Raw genomic sequence first — 25,156 nt, 5'->3', positions numbered from 1 at the left:
AGAATATACTGTCTAAAGAGAAGAGTCTCTAGCAACTATCATAGTAATAAAGATATAGCCAAATTAGACTGCATAATAATTAATTACAACGGGCTTGATTTTGTTTTTATTTCTAGTGTTACTTTTAAATTTTCTTTTCTTCTGATGGCTAGCTTAGATTCATTTACCTACGTGTCCTTACAATTCTTGGAAGCCAATCTGAGGCCCATTTTCTCAAAAAGGGAAATTATGTCCTCAAAAGGCTATTGCTCAGTTTTAGAAAGCAACAGAAAAGCTAAATTTTATTATATAACCATAATCTTTTACCCTTTTTTTTTGAGGAAGATTAGCCCTGAGCAACTACTGCCAATCCTCCTCTTCTTGCTGAAGAAGGCTGGCCCTGAGCTAACACCCATGCCCACCTTCCTCTATTTTATATGTGGGATGCTTACCACAGCATGGCTTTTGCCAAGCGGTGCCATGTCCGCACCCAGGATCTGAACAGGTGAACCCCGGGCCGCCAAGAAGCAGAATGTGTGCACCTAACTGCTGCGCCACAGGGGCAGCCCACCATAATCTTTTACTTTTACTACATAAAAAATATTTTACTAACTTTTACTATATAAACATAATCAGGTTTTAGGTTATACCACACAACCATCTATTCAAATCCTGTCAAATTCTGAAATTCTGAATTTTGAAAATAAAATGAAATTACTGTTCTAGAATATTGAGAGTGGAGGATGGATGGAAGTATCAGACAGAAACCTTAAATTATAGCATCAATGAGAGAATGTCATGGACCACATTGCACCCAAACGCAATGTCTCGGTTTCTGTTGCCATCCTGAATTGTGCTATGTCATTGATAGGTGTATCTTGTTTGGAGTTTTATATTGAAAAAGAAAGGCAGAAATATTAGTGGTTAGAAAGACATTCAAGTAAAATGTTATGAGAAAATTATAATTACCTATAAAATTTCTTATCTACATATGATGGCATCACTCTTCTCTAATTATCGGTGATTTAGGCAGAGAACTAGAAAGGAAGTTCATGCTGTGCTTTATAAATATTATATGGGGATGGCACAACAAATCTATGAAGACCGCCATTATTTTGTAGGTGAAATAGTGTAGATTTTGCAGATGATCAACTTCTTCAAAATCAGAGAGATTTAAAATATCACAGATTTCTCTTTGATCTAATATACAACACTAACTTGGGTCACTGAATCTACTGCTTTATATATTTTAAATTCTAAAGATACTCAATTTATATTTATCAATAAGCTATATATTATTAGGTCATCTTTAAATCTCTTTTACATGTTTTTCATCTAAGCAAGTAAAAATTTATTTCTCCGCCTTGAGACTTTATTTTTAGAAAATAAAAGTGTGAAAAAGCCTGAGCAGGAAGTAAATATATATCCTGAAACCTATACTGTTCATGACAACAAAGAAAAACAATCCATATCACACCTTGCATAGCCAACAGCAATGAAAATAGCACCTTTGGTTTGTTAGTCTGGTTCCACTCAGATTTTCTTTGCTTTTTTCTTTTTTAAAAAATTGTGCCTTTACCTACAAAATAGGCTTTAGTTCTAACTTGAAAAAAATGGCACTGAAGATCAGAAGCACAACATTAAAACGCTTTTATCATTAAGTTAAATTTCCAGTTGGTCATCAAATTAGCAGCAAGATTAAAAATAATAATATATGATTCTAGTGAAAGTCAGTATAATATGTATCCATTGCTGGAAGGATTAGAAATTGGTATAACTTTTCTGGAAAGAAATTTGGCAATGTTCTCCATGTTTTACTCCATAATTCTATCTCTAGAAATATACACTAATGAAATATTCAAAAACAGGACCGAAATATATGCAGAAAAACTGTTAATAATAGCTTTATTTATAATAGCTAAGAGTGACAGCAATCTAACATTATGGAGAGAATCAGGTAACATATGGTATAATGACCATATGATGGTCATTAAATGATACTTAGAGTTTGTTTGACCTCAAAAAATGTTTATGATGCATTAAGTTAAAAAATACATAGAAAGTTACGGTATAGGAGACAAGACTTTTAGAATGGTGGTGTGAGAAACTAGAGGAGCCTCTCACTAGGAGAAACATCTAATAAGCTGGTCAAAATTTGCAAAGACAATTATTCAAAGTCTCTGGAGAATCATCAAAAGATGTGTAACAACAGAGGAACTTAACAAAAACTCACTGAGAACGGTGGGAGGTTGTGGCTTTCCAGGCAGGGACTGCACCCATCCTCCCCAACACTGTATTCTGGATGAGCTGGCAGCCAAGTAACAGTGCCCATCTCCCTCAGCCTCCAGGTGGATTCTGATGTCCGTAAATATTGGCGATCTCATTTTCCACAGCTTTGTGCTGCAGCAAGCCTACACCAATCATGTGGTAGCAGCTGGGTGGCGGTACCTGTTGGCCCAACTCCCTCTAGGTAGGGAAGACTCAAGAGAGGCAGTCATAAAGAGTGCAGTCCCTGGTCCCCACACAGCTCTGTACTGCAGGAGAGCAGCTTTTGGCTTAGCAACTGAGTGGCGCCTCCAAACACTAGTAAAAAATTCCTCATTTCTAAGGAGCTAGATACAAGCAATCTCTTGTCTTACGGGTGAAAAGAAAAGAGAGAAGGGGGAAATGGCAAGAGAAGGGGCTGGACAAAGAGGCAAGAATTAGATGAGAAAGAATTTTGAAATTTCATACTAAAGAATATATTTTGCTCCTTCAATGTTAGAAGCCACAATAAAAGTCTAGCAAGGGGAATGGCATTAACAGATGGTCCCAACTTAAGATGATTTGACTTGCGATTTTGTGATGGTATGAAAGCAATACAAATTCAGTAGAAACCGTACATGGTATTTTGAATTGTGAATTTTAGCATTTTCCTGGTTAGCAAGATGCAGTACAATATTCTCTCGGGATGCTGGGCAGCGGCAGTGAGCTGCAGCTCCCAGTTAGCCATGTGACCATGAGGGTAAATAATCCATACACTTACAACCATTCTGTACCTGTACAACCATTGTTTTTCACTTTCAGTACAGTATTCAATAAATTACATGAGATATTCAACACTGTACTGTAAAATAGGCTTTGTGTTACATGATTCTGCCCAAATGTAGGCTAATATAAGTGTTCTGAGCACGTTTAAAGTAGGCTAGGCTATGATTTTCTGAAGGAGTATTAAAAGCATTTTCAACTCAAGATATTTTCAACTTACGATGGGTTTATCAAGACATTACCATCGAAATTCGAGGAAGATCTGTATTAGATTTACGTATGGAGTAATTATTCTGGAAACAGAGTCAAGATTGACGGGAAAAGGTAAAATAGAGAAAAGGTAAGAAATCTGGTGGGATGCCACTGGATTCATGAACTGGAGAAAAAGTAGTGGATATAAACAAGAGTAGAGACAAAAGACTTTCATTGCATGATCATATAACTTATTTTCCAAAGAGATTCCTAGTAGAAGGAGTGGGGGGCACTCTTAGTTACTCCAGGGCCAGACGTAAACTGGGACTGTTCTGGGCACACTGTGAGGAACTCACCGTGCCAGAGCTTAGGAAAGAGAAGTTCTTGGACTGTTTCTTTCTAGGAGTCCTCCTTTGGTGACCTTATCCACCCTCATCGTTTCAAATAACATCTATATACTAATTTAAAAATGTTTCTCTCCAGGTCACATCTCTGCTCCAAACTCCACTCTTATATTCAATTACCTACTTAATATCTATAATCATATGTCTCAGAGACCTCTGAAACATGTCCAAAATTGAATTTCTGATGTTCCTCCCCAAAACCTGTTCCCTCTATGGTCTTCTCCAACTCAGAAAAAGAAAATATCATCTTGTTAAGTTTTCAGGTCAAAAACCTTGACTCAACCTTAACTCCTCTCTGTGTCAAACACCGCATTCAATCTGTCAGGGAATCTTACTGGCTAAACCTTCAGAATACATCCAGATTTTGACCACTTCTCATCACCTCCACTGCTATTACTGCTCTTATTCAAGCTACTACTATCACTTGTTTGGATTCTTGCAATAAATTCCTAACTGGTTTCATCCTCGCTCCCTTCCTTGCCTTCATCCCTACCTCTCTACAGGCTTTTTTCAACACAGCAGCCACAGTGATTTTGTTAAGAGGGAAATCATATTGTGTTACCATCTATTCGGTTGTCTAGAGTAGTCCACAAGGCCCTATGTTCTCTATCCCTTAATCCCCAATTCTATCTCCTGCTACTCTTCATCCTCACTTATTCTACACCAGCTGCACTGGCATGATTGCCATTTCTCAAACTTCAAGACCGTTGCCTGCACTGTTCTCTGCCTTAGCATGCTTTCCTTTCAGATAACACATGTTGCTCTTTGCACAAATGTCATCTTTTCAGTGAGGCCTTCTTTGACCATCCTGTTTAAAATTGCAAACTCTACCCCATCACACACACACGCACATACACACACACAGTCTTTCTTTTTTATTTTATTTTTCTCAATGGCACTTACCATCATCTTACATTCTTTATCTTTTTTTTTTCAAAGATTGGCACCTGAGCTAACAACTGTTGCCAATCTTCTCTTTTTTTTTTCTTTCTGCTTTTTTTCCTCCCCAAATCCCCCCAGTATATAGTTGTATATTTTAGTTGTGGGTCCTTCTAGTTGTAGTATGTGGGATGCTGCCTCAACGAGGCCTGATGAGTGGTGCCATGTCCGAGCCCAGGATCCGAACCAGAGAAACCCTGGGCCGCTGTAGCAGAGCACGCAAACTTAACCACTTGGCCACAGAATCGGCCCAACATTCTTTACCTTTTTCTGATTCATTTCACTCTTGGCTTCCTGTCATGAGACTACAGCCTACCTGACATATGAAGTTTTTGTGTGTTTGGTTTTCTGCTGTATCCTCAGTGCCTAGAGTGCACGAGAACAAATGAACTGAATGAAAGAAGAAGGGTTCAAGGATGTTTCCAACCTTCTGGCTTATGCAACTGAGGGGATGATGATATCAGGACAAAGACGGAAGGAAAAAATATTTGGAAAATTAATACATTTCAATAGGTAATTTGAAGGAAAGTAAGAATAATTCTTGGTCATGGCAAGTTATTATTTAATACTAGTGTAACAAAGCTGATGAAAATGAAAATATTTCCTTTCCTTTTCTGAGAAAACCTATCATAAAGCCTGACATCTACATAGTCATACAATCTACGAAAACTGTCAAGCTTTATTTTAGAAAGTAATAAGTATATTTTCCATACATAAATCACAAAAATATTTAGTATGCCTTTTCCACCTAGTCCCATCCTGCAGGTATTAGACAATGCTGACAAGTGCCCACGGGGATAGTTAAGGAAAAGGACAAGTACAACATCCTTGAATGAATGGTACCTTTCCTCTCCTGAGCAACTCACACAACTATGGAGAATTTTCACAATTTCAGTTCTCTTTATAGACATAAGTAAGAATGTGTATATGAATGCTGATTTCAAGAATCTCAAAGAAGACAAGTTTTTAGTGTGGGTCTATTTAAGAGTAATCAGGGAAACATCCTTAGTTCCATGATCAGCTTGGCAATTCTTGTTTGAAACTGCAGAATTATTTTTTCTCTTTTTGCACACCTTAGGTAGTGGACCCTACTGATGTAGTTATTATATCCTAGGAAAATGAGGTAAGAAAAATCACTAATACTGCCCCAATAACCTTTTCCAAAGACGTCTCTTAGATGTTGTTTTCAAAATGGGTGTGTGCACACATGTTTTTCGGGGGACGGGGGCATTCACTAAGAAGTCAAGTTAAAAGGAATTTCCATTTTTAGTTGGTCAAACAAAATCAATATCTTCCCAATTTTGCTCAGCATACTACTTGGTCTTAATAAAGTGTAATTTGTAGAGTACTGAAGTAAATGGGCTCTTCTATATTGATGGGGATAATTAGAGAATAAGAGCTTCACAGACTAGAAATTCTAATGCACCCTTTTATCAAAAGCAGTCACTCTACCTCAGCCTGACAGTTAACAACATATGATCTGGTAAACAAATACTTTCACACAGAACAAAAGTGCCATTAAAGGCCAAAACTGTCAACACAAATTCCATTCTTACAAGAGAAAAAATACGTAAACTGTTGATCACCTCTGGTTGTCTTAACTAGCATGGAGGTTGTCATGGAAACATTTCTGCGAAGTTCACAGTGATGAAATACAAACACTTCCAGTTTAATTGCTATTAGGTTTAGCATACCAGAGTTTATTTATACTCAGTGTGCATTATGATAAAATGTAGTAGAAATAAAGCTTATAATGATCTAGCATAACAAGGCCAACATTTCCTTTTAAAAAATTAAATGAAAATCAAAGTCAATGGTAGCCTAAATTTCTCGCCAGAAAAAAAATGAATTCCCAGTTTCCTCAAATATATACTCTGATGTCTCTGTATTTTTTTCTGCAGGACATGATTTATGAAAATATTTTTGTATTTTACTTCTATAGCATGTGATTTACACAAATACCTACTTCACACACTAAAAATCAACACACAAAATATGTTAAAATAAAAATCCCAGAATGGCAGAAATTTAAAATTTTCTAAGTTACTTTTTTATATTAATAATATGCAGTTATAACAATTAGAAATTTTGTTTTATTTTGTGGTAATAAAATACTAGTAATGGTTTACTCAGCAACTTCTTTTTCTTAATTCTGTTTCCTTAAAAATAGAAAAGAAAATCTACAAAATACTGAGCAAAAGTAACATTATTAGGCATGTGTACAAAATAACACATTGATGGGATCCAATTAAATTCACACTTAAGTGTGTGGAATTTGGGGGTGTGTGTGGAATTTTTAATAGCAAGTCTTTGGTGTGTTCTAGAGAGAGATTTTCTAAAAGTTTGAACAAAGTTTTTTTTTCCCCTCAAAAAAAATAGTAGGTTTTCTTTTACTACATTTTAATGATATCCAAAAAATATACATTGAAACTAAAACTAAAAATTTTAAGTTTTTATTAAATGCCTAACATGTAATGCCTAGAAGTCAGATAATTACTACGTAGAATACTAGAGAAGAATAAGACTGTTCTTGCCTTGGCAAGGCTTAAATTCTAGTTAATGACAGAAAAGTGAAGGAATATAAAGCAATTACAGAACAGCACAAAGCAAAATACAGTTAGGGTTAAATTATGAAGTTCAGCCTATATTGTAGTACTAATCAGTAGTAAAAGAGAGATGGTAGTTTTCACAGAAAAAGCAAGATGGTATGACTTGCCGTTATACACCATCAAATTAAAGGATACTTCATGTGAAATATTCCAAAAATACATATGAGTAGTAAAAATGCAATTTTACTACAATTTTATAAAAATACATTCTTTTAGTATCAAGTTACTTACCAGTCAAACTAAGGTCTACCATATGGCATTGACTCAAAGTCGTCCAGTGGCTAACATACTGAGTACTTGCAGTATCTCTTCAATATCCAGTAAACAATGTGTGTGATTACGGTAAAGATGCACAAACAAGTTATCAACTGTGTCTCCAGTTCTCAATAATCTGCAAGCAACACATGCAAGATAAAAATATTATCCTGGTTCACTAACAATAAAAATACAGTGCTTGCAGTTCAAAACTCTGAATTTTAGTCTGCGATTTTCCACTAAATATCTGGGAAACTCTGAGAAGTCACTTATTTCTGTAAGGCTCAATTAACAATGCTGGACTATAATATTCCTAAGGTAACTTCTTGCTCTATAATTCTAACACACCGTGTACTCAACTTCCTCCCCATCCTCCTGAACAGAAAGGACAAATGACAGTGGAAGATGTGATATCTCCAACAAAACTAAGTCAAGAGGAAATGGTTCTGGCAGCCAGAGATCTAAGGTATTTCAGACAAAAGCACAATGAGTGTTTTTTTATGTCCTAATAAGAAATGGAGAGGATGAAAAGGGACATAAGGCTAAAGCTGCTATGAAGAAGAAAGTCATTTCAGAATACTAGAGAGCCTTTAAAATATTATGATTCTATATTTGGTTGTTTAAAAATTCTGGATTTCCCCAGAGGACTTTTAACTGGGTTTTTATCATCAGAAAGCATTTACTGAATGCCTAATTGTATGAAGTGTTACACAAAAAGATTTACATAGTCATGCTCCTTGAATCCCTGGGGCTTTTTTAAAATCTAGGTCAAACAACACTAAAATGGACATGTTCAGGACCATTCAGATAAGAGACTAAATATATTTAGCCAAGAAATGTTTTAAAGTTCAATTTTTGGAGTGTTTTGATCCTAGACTAGTGAGTAATTTGAGGGTAAAAAGAAACTTTCAGAACTAAATAGAAAATAAAATCTTTAAAAGAAATTTAATAACAAAATATTTACAGTGAAAATATAAGGCCAAGTCTAAGAATCTGCTTCACAAACAACAGGTGAGCCATTTTAGGGGAAGAAAGGAGCTTTACAAGGATCTATTTAATGGCAGTTTATATTCAGATAAGACGTGGTGACCTTAAGTTGAATTCCCTGCTCTTGATTACTATATTTTATTCTCTTCAGGGTAATATTGGGCCACGATCAACCACAGATGATTACGCTAATTAATGTGGTGGAAATGCATCGATTAGGAGTTGGAGAAAAATTCCTTAGGTTTAGCTGCACATTAAAACCAAGGTCTTTTACTGCCTCTGACGGTAAAACAGCAATGACTGTTGGAATATCCTTAAGCTTTAAAGAGCATTAAGGAGCAAAACAACACATGAGAATGTTTACCACATGCAGTTCTCTGACCATCATTCAAATCAATTTAATCATTGGCCCTTGACCTGTCCCTAATATTCCAACATATGCAGATAACTATGTCATGCACCTGTCAGTTTTCATTGCCAAAACTAGCTATAAATTTTATACTACTATTTTGTAACTCCTAAGATATTTAACAAGAAATATATTCATTTTATTTCCCTATTCCTTTTATTTTTATTTTCTAGTGCTGACTACAAACATATGCAAGTACTTTGATACATCATAAGGAAAACACTGGAAAGGGGAAAGAGGAAAGGAAAGGTAGGAGAAATCATGATTTTAAATTTTTTTAACCACAATAAACTTATAATTACAAATAGTCACATGACAGAACATCTCTGAGCACAATCTCCACTGATCTCTCCGCATTTGAAGAAAGCAAGGAATATTTTAGGTAAAATCCATAAACCTGTTATTCTTTTCTTTGCATGTTGTACCTTGTTGGCAACCACTTCTTTCTATTTCATCAATCCAATGCCTTTCTAATCTCTTTATATTCCCTGGATATTAAAAAAGGAAAAGCTCTGATGTCATACGCAATTGTTCACTGACAAGTAAAACTGACTGTTCATGAGTCTCACCTTCTGAATTCTGCATCTTTCATGTATCATTATAAAATAGGTCTGTCCCACCCAGAAGAAATTTCAGGCATTGTAGTAAATGGATTCTAAGGTGGCCTCCCAATGATCTCCACCTCCTGGTATTTACACCCTTATATAACCCCTTCCCCTTAAGTGTTGGAAAGACCTGTGACTTGCTTTTAACCAAGTGGATACAGCAAATGTGACTGGATGCCACTACCATGATTATGTTTCATAAGACTAATTCCCATTGGCTAGCACACTCTCTCTATTACTCTCTCCCTTATTGACCTTGACAAAGCAGGCTCTCAGATGGAGAGATCTACACGGTGAGAAACTGAGGGCAGCCTCCAGTCAACAGCCAGCAAGGAACTGAGGCCCTCAGTCCACCAACCCACAAGGAACTGGATCCTGCCAAAACACCTATGAAATTGGAAGTGGACCATTTCCCAGCTGAACCTTCAGATGAGACTTCAGCCCTGAATGACAGCTTGATTGCAGCTTAGGAGCAACCCTGAAGCAGAGTACCCAGCTAAGCCATGCCTAGATCCCTGACCCAAAGAAACTGTGAGATAGTAAATGTTTTGTCCTAAGCCACTAAGTTTGCACTAATTTGTTGTGCCACAATAGATAACTCACATGACCGTCAACAAAAAAGTAAAGAGATTTGGGGAGAGGGAATTGGAAGCATCTAAAAGACCTACTTATAAGAGTAAACCAGAGGGTTATTTTGGTTTAATCCTTTCAAGAAGACATGGGTAGGAATATATGGCGCATTATGTCTTCCTCCACACAGCTTCCTACTCATCCAGGCTTATGTGTGCTAAGCCAATTACTGTCTGAATACTATATAGCTGCCAAAGGCTTAACTTTCACTGCAAAATTATATATGTCCCTTTGCAACCAGGTTATTCTAAAAATCTATCAATTATTTCACCTTAGCCTATGTCCATGTGTCACTGTAAGAACTGTACAGGTTACTATACTATTTATTTAATAATGACTATCAACAGTTTTAGTTGCTAAAGCCAACACCTAAGTCAAAATAATATTCCAATAACATTGAGGGAGAGATATTTTATAAATCCTTCTTTATTTTCATATTTCATGAAAACAAAAGTATTTAAGAGGAGTAATCTCACTGTGACTACACATTCACACACACACACATATACACATCTGTACAGACCATATACATACACACACACACAAAAACTCATACTGAGAATGTGTGCTATTACATGTTTGAATATGTACATAAATAAACCTATCAGGCATGTATAGATTACTCAAAACTCTGGTTCAAGTGACATCTCCTCCATAATTTTTTTTCTGAAGTTCAAATTTACACCATTCCCATAGGCTACTGGTTATCTATTTAGCACTTCACTCATTTGGTCTTGCATTATACTTAGCTGTTTACACATATATCTCTCCCACTATATTTTAAGCTCCTTAAGAGCAATGCTATGTCCTCTTCATCTTTAAATCCCCCAAAGTCCTAGCACAGTGCCCTCCTTGCATGAAGTAGGTTTTTAAAGGAATCTATATGAAATTCAAATGAGCTGTTATTTCTTCATATTAATCTCACTAAAGAAAGGTATCATTCTTCACTAAAATCAGATGTCTTTTGTTTGATATGTACAACTTTCATAGTACATATAAATGAGTGTTTTGTGAAATAAGGATAACAGTGTGATGGGCATGTGCCCAAGTTGGCATGTTACCAATCTGACACCAAGACAGAGAATCCCTCTACTGGATACCTGCTCTAAAATTAAAAAGTGGTTGGGCTTTGTTTGTGTAGACATACAGGCTAGTGGGGAGTAAGGGCAAGAATCCTGATTCACTGAACACCAGGGATCCAAACTATGGTGAAGCTTTGTAGTCTACAGCCACATCAGATAACACAGAGAAGATTTCTGGAGGATTAGGTTGTCAAGGGATTTTCAAGATCTTTGAATTCTACACCATCATCAGTTATTATTCCCTCTCCTGAAAACTTCTAGGACTAGAAGTCCTGGTTCCTTTGCTCGCACTGTGGGTTCACATTTTAGATTAATATAACACACACGAACTGCAACCCAAGTCCAGAAGAGAAGATTCACACTCTACTTGCAGTTATTTAAGAAAATGGAATAATATTGTCTAATGGTTAACTTGCTATTCATTCTGCAATGGACTAGGAAAAACCAACTATTTCTTACTTTTTAAAATACTGAATGAATTCAAAGATCTTGGACTACATCAGTGGGCTATATAATAATATGCAAATATGAAAACTGTTCATTCGTCCACTCATTTATTCAAACTTATTTAGTCAGAGATATAAGACAATGTGACAGATGGCTAAAAAAAATTAAATACTGGATCATGCATGTTTAGTGACAGAAATCCACAAACTGAAGGCTGAGTCTTTGATTTCATGATTGAAGTCAGTGGTGGTCAGAGAATCAGAGATTAGACCTGGTTTTGAGTTCTGATTCCACTACTTATTAGCTGTACATCACCGGGAGAGTTATTTTAATGTTTATATCCTTGTTTTCTCATCCATAAAATATACGCCTCATAGACTTGTGGTGAGGATGAAAGTAATCATAAATTGTAGCAATTATGACAGTTTTTTGCACATACTCAACATACAAGATAAAGATGGTAATGATAATGATGAAGAGGAAGAAGAAAGAAGGAAAAGGAGAGAGAGAGGGAAGAAGACGAATAAGAAGAGGAAAAAGAAGGAGAAGAGGAGGAAAAGGAGGAAGAAGAAAAGAAGAAAAGAAGAAAATGTACCCTATTTTGAAGCTGTCTAACAGGCCAACCATACTCCTAGCTCACTGCCTCTTAATGTACCCCCTTGGCCTTGGACAAAGACAGATAAAAGACAGCCCCTGACCACAAAGATCTCAAAGTCTACTGGAAAGGAGATCGTTAACAATAGATAGTGTTATGTTATAATACAGACTAAAATCAGAGTCCTTTGGGAACTTAGAAAAGGAAACACACAAGTTCAACCAAATAACCAAAAAATCTCCAGATATTACAAGAAAGTCCAGGAACACTGAGCATCCACCCCTAAAAAAGAATTTGGGTTGTAAAACTAAACTATAGAATGGTTTTAACAAAGCCATTGTCATTTGATCTTCATGATTAGAATAAAAGTCAACTGCTTTTAACATGTTAGTTGTTACATTATCACTTTCAAATCTGGAGCTTGGCATGGATAGCGTTTAACACGAAAACGACCCTAGGTTTATCAAGCAGCAAAACTAGTTTGTAACATGAGTGAGGGAAGCTAGACTGTGTTATGCAATCCCCAATTTTTTCCTCATAAACCTACTTACTTTCTAGGGCCAAATAATGTATCTCCAAATAACCTCTTTGACTATGGTTAGAAGATATGTTTACATTATGCAAATTTTACAGGCAAACACACATATACAAGAAGGGATAAAAGCGGAAGAAAGGCTGACCCAAAAAAGGAAAATCAAGTCAAAAATATTTTTCTATGTCAGCTGCTAAACATGTATGCTCATTTTGTAAATTCTCCCATAATTCCATACAGAAGACCAATTTCATCTTGTCAAAAGTCTTTCAATGTATGTAAACTTCCCAGAAGCATGGATTCTGTTGTAGCTTAACATAATGTCAAAAATCTGTTTAATAAGAAAACTCTGTGTATGGTAGAAAACTCAAATACTTACTTTGCAATGCTTTTACAAATGTTCTACAAACATTTGTGTATTCAAGAATAAACACAAGATCTTTACCAAACTTTTATATTCCACACTGAATATCCTGTTTGTACACAAAGCTGAGAGAAATAGCAAAGTTGTCCATCTAACATTTATAATGCACAAATGTGCAATATGTAACTAGTCACTGAGAACCAAATTATGGTCACACAAGCATTAGCAAATACCACACTATAAATCAATCTATGATGATAAAAGATCTTCTAATTAAAATATATTTTATAATATAAGTGATAATCTTATAACAGTTGGCTTTTCCATATTGATACTTTCATTACATTTTTAAAAAAATTTTATTAGTATGTAATATACATAGTTGACCACACAAAAAGTGGCAAAAGCTAAGAAATACCTGTTTGTTATAAAATTTCTAGTGACTTGTTAATTTCTTATTGTAAACTGTACTTTACCTCAGTTCAATACTAATTACCAGCTGCAAAACAAAGTAGAATAAGAACCGGTAAATAAGCCAGTGGGAAAAAAAAAAACAAGAAACCTACAAAATTAACTACAATGTTGTTAATTATGCTTACTGGAAAAATCATATACAAAAGAGTCATTTCTGCATCAAATTTATTACTGATGAATACCATACCACTCCCTAAAAATTATGTGTATTCAAATGTTACCTATCCTATAGGATATAAAAAGTCTTAGATCTACTAAGCTTTCATGCTGATCCATCAGCTTAGAAAATGTTTGTAAAAATTTTTTAAAATGCAGTGTAAACATTTCAGCCCTGAACCTTCTTTCTATGCCTTTGAACCTTCTCTTTCATGTGCAATACCTGACGGCCCACTGAGAATAGCTGCTGAAAGCCCCAAAGATGGGTAAAACAGAATTTCTGACTCAGGAAATAAAGATCAGCTGAATAAGATTCCCATATGGCAACCCAGATCAATGGAAAAGCAAGACCAGAAATTTACAGTATCTATCCTACACAGTACAACATGAAGGCTGTATTTCATTGCTGGTAACAAAACTCCCAGTGGCCAAGGAAAAAAGTAGATACAAAGATTGTAAACCCAGTAATGAGAAACTACACTTTATTTTGACATTTTGCTCTAAGTGGAATTAAAAACTCCATCTTCATTTGAAATCACTGATATGGTAAATAATTTCCACAATGAAAAACTGCATTCTGTTAAAACAACTAAAGCAGTCATGAGAGGTAGATCAATATTTAAAGAAAATCCTTACAAATTTCCAGCAACTATCATCTTTGTTGACAATGGCTTATGTACTTTATGCCAAGAAAAATAATGATTTACTTTGATTTCAAGTTTTGTGAAGAAAAACTCAGAATAGATCTTTTAATACCAAAAAATTAATAATTTATAAACAAACTATAAAATAACCTGAAACATTTCATTACAAAGCTATCACGTTCTGATGGGCTCAATAATCCATGCAGAGCAGGAATGGCCTCCACAATACCCCTGCTGGATGGCACTCTAGTCAATATTTCAAGATGTTCTACATTGATTATGGTGATGGTTGCAACACTCTGTGACGGATGCAAAAAAACCACTGAGTTAAACACTTTCAATGTGTAGTATGCAAATTATATCTCAATTATGCTGTTACAAAATAAAACAATATAAATTTAAAAAAATATTTCCTTACACAGGCACTACCTCAGAAGGTAATCATTTCCCGTTTTGGACATGTTTTTACTCTCAGCATAAGTATATCTGAATGACCAGTATCGATTTGGTCGCATTCTGACTACTGAGGCTACATAAAATAAATTCCCTGCTTTACATAACTATTCTTTAAAACATTGTACACTATCAAACCTTCCCAAGTCCCCTTAACTGTTCATTAAATAACCCGGTTCCTCATCCCAACCTTCTTATGATATTGTTGCCCAATCTTTGAAACCATGGTTACCTCCAGATAAACTTTAATTTCAGTTAAAATGTGACATTCGAAACTGAATACAGTACTACAGATATGGTTTATCCATTTCACAACACCCTCTGCATGCCAACATAGCCACCATGTTTGCGTGAGTTTGCATTAGATTTTTACAGTCAAGATCCATATAGTCACTGCCCACTATACACTTGGATATCCTACAGACTTCTCAAACTCAAAATGTCCAAAATTCAATCTATCCTCTCCCTTCCCCAACACTTCTCCACTTCATCACACTCCAAGTATGCTTCACTTCCTAACTCTCCTATATCAGTGCCTACACTAGAAATGGCTGGAAATCTGCTTTCATCCTACACTCCTCTCTCTCTCTCATATCTATCATCCAAATGACCACCCAATTCCATCAAATTTACTACAGAGTTTGAGTTTGGGCTCTAAGCCAAACCGCTAGAGTCTAAATTCTTGCTCTGCCCTAACCAGCTGTATGGCCTTTGACAAGTAACCTAGCCTCTCTCTGACTTAGTTTCCTCATCTGTAAAATGGAAATAAAACTAATAGTTTCCTCATAAGGTGTAAGAATTAAATTAATTCATATGTATAAGTGGCTTAGAAAAGTGATTGGTCCATAGGGAGTGGACCATAACCGTTAGGTGCTATTATTATCACCTCCTGTCTCTCTCTCAGATCTGTTTATTAGTCTCATCACTGCTTATTTAGTCCTTCATTTTTTTTCACCAGGATTATTGTTGCAGCTTCAAAACTGATGTCTCTGCTTCCCTTCTTGTAATACTCTTGGTTTCATAACTTTGATCATGCCATCCCCTAGTTTCAAATGCTTTGATAGTTTACTACTGTCTTTAGGACAAATGCAAATTATTGAGCATGGTATACAAAACCCTAGACTATCCAGTAAATTCCTCTAGCCACATTTATCCCCTATGTTCTCCTAGCATGTGATGCTTGAGCCACACTGATCAACCTGAATTTGCTTGAATGAAATGAGAGGCTCCCAATCTTTTTTTTAAGTGAGTTACTGAAATTGACCAAAATACTCTGAGACTCTACTGGCCATCCACCTACTTGTCCCATCTTATATATGCTTACCTTCCAGTAGAGAACAACTAATGATATGAGATGCCATCTTACAGGAATGTTTTCATGGGTTTTCTACACATCTGCTTTAGCAAGAATGATACAGACATATTCAATTCAAAGTATGGCTGGAAGATCAGCATCATCACCTGGAAGCTTGTTAGATATGTTAATTATCTGGCCCCACACAGACCTACTGAAGTAGAATTACTGGGAGTGGAGCCCACGAATCTGTTTTATAACAAGCTCTCTCTGGGTGATTCTAATTCATGCCAATATTTGAAAAGCTCTGGCGAAGATGATTCATGGTTGATTTCTGACTCATAATTAACCAACTATAAGACATGCAAGAGCCAAAAATACTATTGATACAAATATGAATTACCAAATACTTTAAGAATACAATCCTGAAAAAAACTTATAATGATGACTCTAAAGTAATCATTTATAATTCATAAGCAAAAGAGCAGCATTTAAACACCATGACCAATTTAAGACAGCCTAGCTGATATACTGATAACAAAACATTCTGTGAGAAAATGTTGGTAATTCCAGCCACCTGTTTTTCGAGCACGACCAGTTGGAGCTCTACAATTTACCAAGTATTTGTCGCATTCTGACTTCCGACAGAATATTGTAATTCTCAGTAGACGCTAATAGTGAGCTGAATTTTGGTAATGAATGCTGTATTATTGTGAGACTTAATATCTAACTCAGGTTATTAATAAGTAGCCCTTAATTGTTCACAAAAGTAAAAACCTATATACATTTTCCTCACTCAGAATGAAAGAATGGACTTATCATTTGAGGTTAACTTAACTCTAAAATGGACTCTTCTTGCACACCAGAAAGTAGCCAACCACTTTGAGAATCACTGCTCTAAAGAGCCAGAAACACCTTCATCTCCAACCTTTGTACGTGTGTCAAACTGCCTGTAACAATTCAAGGTTCTCCTCTGGGAAGCCTCTCCTCTCCTCACTCACCCACTCTGAGGTAGCTGTCCCTTCTCTGTCTCCTCTAGCATCCTGTGCAAACCTCTGTAACTGTACTTCTGGTGTAGTGAAATAATGTTAACTTTTGTGCTTGTCAAGATCTCTTCAAAGCTTGATTCTGCCTAGGTAAAGAAAGGAGTAGTCAAAAAAATTCTAGACTGATATATAACCAGTCATTTACCATACCTGTCTATTCTTAGCTTTATCACATACACTTTCTATCTTCAGTCATTTTGAAAACCATTAATTTTTCCCATTTTGAAAATCATGCTTTAATGATGACAAATTTCACACAGAATAAGAAATTATGCATAAGGACAGTAGGAGTAGCATAAATTCTCTATTAATTCATTCATAATCTGGAATGAGAGCACAGTTTCTATTAAAATTTCACATTCCTTTTTGCCACTCTTATTCATAAATGTTACAAAACACTCAACCACTGTGAACCCAAGAAAGAGTAAGTGGAAATATGGTAACAGGCTATGGTAGAAAGAGAACTATACTGGAAAACAAAAGATCAGGTTTTAATCTCAGCTTGACTAATGAATACTGGTTAAAATATCGTAACAACAAGGCCTCAGATTTGCCAACTCTAAAAGTTTAAAGTACTAGATGTTTAAGATCTCTCTCCATGGGAATAATGACAGTACTTGTCTCACAAGGTGGCCATAAAGATCAAATAAAGTAATACATATACAATATATCGTAAACATTCATACAGCACTCATTATTACAATTCTATGATAATAAACAAGGGAATACAGTTGGCCTTCCACGTCCACAGGTTCCACACTCTCAGATTCAACCAACTGTGGATTGAAAGGCCTACCACAGTTGGATCTGTACTGAACACACATAGACTTTTTTTCTTGTCATTATCCCCAAAACAATGCAGTATAATAACTATTAATATAGCATTTACATTGTATTAGGTATTATAAGTAATCTAGAGATGATTTAAAGTATAGAGGAGGATGTGCGTACGTTATATGCAAATATTGCGCCATTTTACACAAGGGACTTGAACATCCCTGGATTTTGGCACCCGCAGGGGGTCCTGGAACCAATCTCACACAGATACCAAGGGACGACTAGATACAGTGATTTGCCCCAAAGTAGAATTTACATTTGTTAAACCAAAGTAAAAATTTTCCCTTGAGATGATAAAATTATCTTCACCTGACAGGCTTAGGGGACGAGTTCTCTGGATGCAGACTCTTGTTACAGCTACTGAGATCTACTCTAAGAACACATAATATAAAAAAAATAGGAGGACTGTCCCAGCTTCCACAGGTATTTCCCAAAGGATCATCTTACTGGGACTTGAGACTGACAGTAAGTAGAATGTGGAAGGCATGAATACCCTTGAGGAAGGGGAGATGAAAGGCCCAAAGCTTTAGGAGAAGATGATTCTCCTGTGGAGACAACATCTCCAAACTTCCTCACATTATCTCTAACCACTCTTCTTTCACCTTAATTCTTAAACATAATTACCCCATGCATTTTAAAATTTTAATCTCATATACTTTACTATTATTTTTGCTTAGTTTTATACTATATTTCCTTATCTAACATTCAGCTTCTATTTTTTAAGTGTTACATTTTTATTCCTTAAACTCTTACACTTATTTCTGGAATTGTAGTCCTAGTCTTTTTTATTTCCCCCTATTGTTCTCATGTATAGCCAGCATTTTAAATGTCTTTATAGCTATCACTTTGAAAGTCTGAAATATTTTCAATTTTTTAATTCGATTTCTAATTTCAATAACATTTTAATCTTCTTAACCTTCCTCCTCCATTGTCACTGCTGTATTTCATTTACTATTTTTTTTATGACTTGTCTTTATTATGGCCAGTAAAAAGCAAGTCCAGAAAAGGGCTAAAAGTAAAGAAAGTCATTTTAAGTCAGAAAGGATGGCAGTTTCTTCCTTGCAACTGCTCTTCTGCCACTCTGATTCCCCAGCAGAGTCCTTGGCCTGGTCCTGGATGACTCTCCAAAGGACTTTATGCACCCAGGGGATTAAGCCAATCCACAGAAAAATTCCCTCCCCCAGTGCGGTAACACTAACTCTGCAAATGGCATCTGGATTTGCTCCAATGCTGTTATTTCTTAGCTTCTCACAATATCAAGGCTTTATATGAGCCACAATGTCTATTTTCAAATTCGTAATTCCAAAATATGTAACCAATAGACTTTGGGTCATTTCCCTAAGGGAAACAAGGAGATACTGTAACCGGAGGGATGATATGAAAATAAGTGTTTTATCACTTTTCTCACTTTTATTGTAATAGCTGTTATGTTGGAGAACCTACCATAGAGATGTAAAAGGGTCCATGAAGAACTCATTCATTCATTCAACAAATATATATTAAGCAACTACCATGTGCCTGCACTCTGGTGGGCACTTGAACAGCAGGGAAAAGAGGAGATAAAATATGAAAAGCCACACACCAGAAATATGTACAGTTAATACATATTTTGGTAGACTATTTCATTAGCCAGGCAAGAGGAGAGAGTGTCTTAGACTCTAATGGTGGTACTGAAGATGGGGAAAAGTTGACTGACTGAGGTGAATTTTGGAAGTTAAATTGACAGTTAGTATTCAATGATTCAAAAGAAAACAACTGCATAAGTTATGTTTTTTTCTGTTACACACAAGGTTTATAAATTTTCAGTTGCTTAAAGCAGAGAACTTTATTGACTTTTCTTTATTTCAGCTCATCTTTCATGATTTCAGACTTTCTATTTTGTGACTATTTTTGATCTCTGATTCTCTAATACAAGTCAAAACTTTAGAATGATATAACTTCAATATTTTCAGGCAGACAGACTCTCAAGTCCACCAACCATCACTATCAGGTTCATTCTGGGAGCTGAACATCAAACTATAAGGCAATGAGGAGCTGGAAATAACACAATTTTTTTCTTGAAATAAAGCACTCTCTTATATTCCAATCAAGAAACTCAAAGAAGAAAGAGTATCCAGGAAGAAATGCACGATACACTGTTGGAAGCATTCATCTGCAGCACAAGAGAGAAATCAGGGATTAAAAACATAAATTTGGGGTTATTCTTTCAAAGGTTTTAAGAAAAGTTGTGGAAATAAAGTCAAATAGATAACTGTGTAATAATGAAATGAAGAGTACTATATGTCTTAGTCCCTCATATTCAAGCTCACAGAGTCATACTTTGATGATATATCTTTGGGCTTTACAGAAATAAACATAAGAGATCCTTCAGAAGATCTGCTGCCAGAATGTGGTCAAGATATAACGCCCTTTCTCACTCATTACTCCCATGTAAGGCCTGACATGAGAAATTTCTCTTAGAATTTAGTCCAAAGAATGGCATTCCCTCTCCTGAAGGATGCTCTTCTTCCTTCTTCTTCAAAATGAACATTGTATAACTAACTACATTCCACTTTCATTATCAGGAAACTCAGAGCCAAATAAGGAGCTTAATTAACTATATGTCTCTATGTCCTGCATCTTGGTAGACATCTTTCATTGTTCTGACTTTCTACACTACATCATGTATCTGAATAAGTTCCTGTATCTTTTATCAATTGCTGCATAACGAACAACCCCCAAACTTACTGGCTTAAAACAGCAATTTATTATTTCTCACAATTCTGTGAGTTAGCAGTGTGGTTCTTCTACTGACCTGGCATGAGCTCACTCATGCAGCTGCATTCACCTGGTAGGTTGGCTGAGGGCAGAGCTCACTTGAGCCTGCTGAGCCTTGAACAGGCTACATCTATCCATGCGGTCTTTCATCTTCAAGGAGGTGAGACTAGGATTCTTCACACGGTGACAGCAGCATTCCAAGAAGGCAAACGCCAATGTGCAAGCACTTATCAACACTCGACTTGCATTCCATTTGCTTGTGTCCCATTAGCCAAAGTAAGTCACATACACAAGCCAGAGTCACTGTGGGAGGGTGTGGATACTGGAAGGCACCACTGCAGGCCGTTAATGTAACAATCTACCATAGGAGCTCCATACGTGGGCTGTTACTTCTTCTTCTAATCCTTCTAATACTTGAATTTTGAATCATATTATTCTTTAACAAAGTTTTTTTCCTATTTGCTCCGTATCTTATCTTTTTAAGAGCTAAAATATCCTTTATGGGTGTTCTAAGCTCCTACTAGTCCAACATATCAGTGAATGAATGCCTATGTAGGATTCAAAAGTATTTTAAAATTTAAAATGCACCATATGCCACAGCAAATGCTCACTCCTAAATTCTTAAAGCTCTCGTGGAAGAAAAAAAATTCCTTTGAATTTAAGCACAAAAGCCTTTAAGAAAACAGCAGGGCCAGTTAGTTCCCCCACCAGGAAGAAACGAATCATTCCACTGTTGATGTCCCATGCTCAAATTCTTGAGGCACTTTGCAACTCTAATCGAAACTGAATGTATTATCATACAAGTGTCCAAAATGCCTAAAATCTTGAAGTTAGGAAAAGAACCATTATCTTCTGGTTTCCATACCAAGACTCCAATGAGCAAGAAAGGAAGAGGCTGAAAAGCATAAAAACGTTAATTCAAAAACAGCAAATAATAAAAAACAAAATGGCAAAAATAGCCAAAGGTAAAAATAAGAGAAATTAATTAAACTTGTTTCATCTTACAAGCTGTTATTATTTTTAAGATGCCCTATGATAAGACAATTTAAAGAGCAGCTGATAAGAAAAAAAAACTGAACTTTTAAAGACATGACTATACTTTCTGTGATTATTTTTATTTATTATTTTTTAAGGAAGATTAGCCCTGAGCTAACTGCTGCCAATCCTCTTTTCCCTGAGGAAGACTGGCCCTGAGCTAACATCCATGCCCATCTTCCTCTACTTTATATGTGGGATGCCTACCACAGCATGGCGTGCCAAGTGGTGCCATGTCTGCACCCGGGATCTGAACCAGTGAACCCCGGGCTGCCGAACGTGCGCACTTAACCACTGCGCTACCAGGCCGGCCCTGTCATTATTTTTAATATGGATTTTTTTATCCTATTGGCTTTTTTTTAAACACCAATTTAAATTCAAGATTGTAAGTTTTTGTGAAAATGAATGTGTTTTGGAAAAAGGTTTGTGCACATGTGACTTGAGGGGTGGGTGAACTGCAATCAAGTAGGGCGGTCTCTTTGGACGGTGGGGTTTGCACTATGACCAGAGATAGCACACATAACTACAAAAAAGTCAAGACAGCCCTCGAGTTGCAATTATGATGCCAAACAAGATGTTGTTCTGTGAATAGGTGGCAAATGCTTCAGAGATTTTCCACTAGGGGAGACAAAATGTGGAACTTTACTTATGCACAGAAGACTTCTTTTTTTTTTTTGGTTAAATTAGGCCAACAGCAGAGTTATTTTTAGATTACTTACTTCACTTTCTCTTCTTAATGGGCTGGTATACAAAATAGGACAGAAAATGCACCATATGCCACAGCAAATGCTCAAATCCTAAATTCTTAAAGCTCTCATGGAAATAAAAGAGATCTCTATCTTAAAATATGAGATTTCCATTCAGATAAAATTAAGACTATAAATATTCTAACAGATATTTATCAGTTAGCAACAAATAAATTCTATACACCTTGTTTAAAAAAAAAACACAATATTTTGGAGAATTTTTTTCCTTTAATCATTTTTAGTAAAAATAAACAAGTTGTAAGAGAAGAGCTAAAGTGTGAATGAATGTGTTGACTTACATTTATGATTAAAAGTTAACATTTAAAGCATACAGCTTTTTCAAATTCTATAATGACTAACATAGTTCTTATTTCCTAAAGTTATAAAATTTAGATGACTCATCTACCTGCTCTTTCATAAAGTCAATCTAAAGTCTCTTCAGGTACTCTCAATTCTGGAGAAAGATAAACTTTCAAAACTTACTCTGCATTTCAACACAATGCATTCTCATTTTATGACTGCAAAACTATGCTCCACAAAACTATATTGTTATTTTGATTTATAATATTATTACAAATGATGAAGATGAGACAGAATGTGTGACATTAAAGGCATATATATGCACATAATATATGATATTGTAATAAAAATAACTGATTTAAAAAATTCTACCCACTTTTATCAGTGACATATATATAATTCAAACTATATTATGAAATACAAAATTTATTTTTAAATAGATTAAAAAGTCAATAAATATCGTTATATAGCAAAACATTCACCATGTTCTTTGTAATGTCCTGATTTTACTGAAGCAAACAAAATTGCAAGACAACAAAAAATTGACACCTCTTTGACGTCTAAGCTACTGGACAGTTTACAATCAGGCTGAGGAATACAAAGTGCTTATTCCCTCAAAAAAGAATCAAATAGAAAATCTAAAGTTTTGGTATTCTCTTGTTTATTATTTTATTAAATTATAATCTTGTAAGTACTTCATATGTTAAATGTACAGGTCTATCTTTTTTCCCTAAAAACTGGGCAGACAAATATTGCAGATATAGTTTATCATTCTATGTAACCCAGTTTTAACAAGATTAAATGTAGCAATTAGATGAAACATTTTTAAACTAATATACTTATTTAGGCATATAGAAATTAATTTCTGAATAACACTGGTCTGCTGATAAACTGTAATTTGCCAATAAAACAATTTTAACATATAATCTCAACAGATAAATTTATGATGCAAACTAGGAAACTACAGAATATTATGATTGTTTAATGTTGTTAGACTAATAGTACTAATGAAATTCTGTGTACGAAGAATACCTTCAACATACATGCTAATGCTTACATTTAAAAATACGCAAATAATCTGAATTTTCATACAATCATAAACATCTGAATTCAGAGATATAACCTCTAAGAATAACCAGATCTAATGGAGCGAAGAATAAATTAGGCTGAATAACAGAAAATAGTTCTTAAAACTTTAAACGACTCATAATATCCTGCAATAAAAGTATTAAGAAAAGCAAAAACTGAATTACTAAAAACATCAATGTCTGCTTTTAGAGGAGCGAAGCCTCAGAGTGGGGAAGAGGAGAGACATGCTTATATGCATCCAGAACTTCACCATGCTTTGTGCCAGACACTGCTCTTGGTCCTGAAGTTAAAACTTCACATCTAAATTGCAGTTAGGTAATACTGTACAAAGTCAGGTGAAAGACGCCCAATAAGACCAACTTGAAGGTAACAAACAAAAAAGAGACTACGTCCCAAAAATAAAGATCATAACGCTAAACTTTTATTGAACACATAGTGTTTTTTGGTTCACACATTTTTTTTTTTAGTCAAGTAAATAATACACGTGGCAAGTATGTGGAAAAAACTTTAAAGCAGCAGCAAAATATACTGACATTCATCTGAGATTATGTGACTGTGTCTAAGCAGTTGAGCTTTATTTTTACTTTTCTCTAGTGGCTAAATTTACGTTGACACTACTCAACACTAATTTCACCATATATTTACTTTAGAATTTTACTAAAGTGGACCTCTAAGTAAGTACAATGGAATACCAACATTCTATATTTTATGAATAGATATTTCCAGGGCTGGACTAGATCTTCAAAAACACCATTACAGAACTTGTGTATTGGTTTAAATTCATCCATTATTCCCACTCAAAAAGAAGTCCTGCCCATGATACAATATTAAGAATAGTCTCCACACACACACACAGTAACCACTTTTGAGCATGTGCTTTTCATTAGGGGATCACTAACATATGCTCCCAACATCAACGAGCTAAAGAATATGTACCACTTGCCAAACCTTTCTTCCACTGAGCACATATCTCCTCAGTAAATAATTATTTCCAGACAAATGGGAAAGGGAATTGTGTTTCTTTGACTAAATTATCCAATGTACTTTCCTAGAACTGAAGGAGAAGGAAGAGACATGAATATGAAAATATCTTTAAAATGCTCTTCCTTAGTGCTTCCTTAGTGCCTGAAACCTATTAGGAAAAGTCCAATATTTTCAACCTACTTCCTCAATGGACACACGTAAAACGGTAGTTGATAGTATACATAGGATAGTATATTACAGGACCACAACAGTACTCTGTGAGGATCTCACATCATAGACGACAAT

General features: G+C 35.4%; 1 protein-coding gene across 12 annotated transcripts in view; it reads right to left on the bottom strand.

Moving 5' to 3' along the window:
- Nucleotides 1–25,156, bottom strand: part of FOXP2 (forkhead box P2) — a 516,090-nt gene that overhangs the window by 469,686 nt on the left and 21,248 nt on the right. For 3 of the 12 annotated variants that reach the window (XM_046670379.1, XM_046670378.1, XM_046670383.1), the window contains exon 2: nt 7,382–7,541. The exons of 8 other annotated variants lie outside the window; for them this stretch is intronic. The gene's annotated coding sequence lies outside the window, so the exon portion shown is untranslated. Of the gene's footprint in view, nt 1–7,381; nt 7,542–20,754; nt 21,262–25,156 lie in introns of those variants that run through there. One more of the 12 variants, XM_046670382.1, reaches the window with a different exon arrangement.

Source organism: Equus quagga, chromosome 8, assembly GCF_021613505.1.
Source record: "Equus quagga isolate Etosha38 chromosome 8, UCLA_HA_Equagga_1.0, whole genome shotgun sequence".
Classification (NCBI taxonomy): domain Eukaryota; kingdom Metazoa; phylum Chordata; class Mammalia; order Perissodactyla; family Equidae; genus Equus; species Equus quagga.
The sequence above is the reverse complement of the archived record's forward strand: the minus strand, read 5'-3'. Positions and strand labels throughout refer to the sequence as shown.